This window comes from Terrapene carolina, unplaced genomic scaffold (assembly GCF_002925995.2).
Source record: "Terrapene carolina triunguis isolate 2854851 unplaced genomic scaffold, T_m_triunguis-2.0 Scaffold235, whole genome shotgun sequence".
Taxonomy (NCBI): domain Eukaryota; kingdom Metazoa; phylum Chordata; order Testudines; family Emydidae; genus Terrapene; species Terrapene triunguis.
In genome coordinates this window covers 2,619,576-2,620,706 of record NW_020664586.1, presented here as the reverse complement: position 1 = coordinate 2,620,706, position 1,131 = coordinate 2,619,576, and positions in this window count along the sequence as shown.

Here is a 1,131-nt window from a genome sequence, read left to right as displayed (position 1 = left end):
AAAAAAAAAAAAAGAAAAAAAAAGGAAATCAGCTGTTGCCACCAGCTAATTAAACAACATGTGCACAAATCTCTTAAAACACAAAAATCCAATTTTGTTCTTAAAAAAGGTAAATTTTATTAATAAAAAAAAGAAAGAAAATACATCTGGAAGCTCAGGCTATCGTTAGATTAAAAGAGCAATTACACGGATTAAGCATCACAAATAGCTTTCTTGAGGTCCAGTTTAAAGGTTACAAGGAAAACAAAAGCATCTGGGGTTAGCACAGAGAAGTCCACAAGCCATACAGAAATAAAAAGAGATAAACCTAATCAAGTCTTCCAAGACATTGCCTGATCTACTTACATATCTGGGGTTTTAAATTAGTAGTTTCTAGGTATGATACTGAAGATTTTTCCCTACCTGGCCCAAGTTCTCACAGCATAGCTCTGTCCTGGCCGCCTCTCTCCCGGGGGAGAACAACAGACAGATAAAAGGGGAGTCTGTCTTTCAATTTTAAAAAGTTCTAGTTTTTTTTTTTTTTTTTTTTTTTAAAAAGGGAGATATCTCCTAGAACTGGAAGGGACCTTGAAAGGTCATTGAGTCCAACCCCCTGCCTTCACTAGCAGGACCAAGCACTGATTTTGCCCCAGGTCCCTAAGTAGCCCCCTCAAGGATTGGGCTCACAACTCTGGGTTTAGCAGGCCAATGCTCAAACCACTGAGCTATCCCTCCCCTTCCCATTGGCTCTTTTGGCCAGGTGCCCACTCACTTCCTTTTACCTATGCATAGCAGTGAGACTTTTTAACCGTTTACAGTAGTACAATTATAGAACAGCTACTAAGAGGGATTTTATAGCTGCTGGCTAGCTAGCTCTCTGTAAAAGGAAGCTAACCCCTCTTCATTTCTCAAAACCACCTCTCGCACCACAAACACACCCTATATAGAGCCTCCACACCCCAAACCATTGCACCCCAAACCTACCCCATACAGAGCCATCCAACCCCCCGCACACTGCACCCCAAACCCACCCCAGTCAGCCCACCTACCTCACTGCACCCCAAACATCACCACACAACCCCCACCCATTGCACTCCAAACCCAACCCATACACAGCCACCCCATCCCCACCCACTGCACTCCAAACCCACC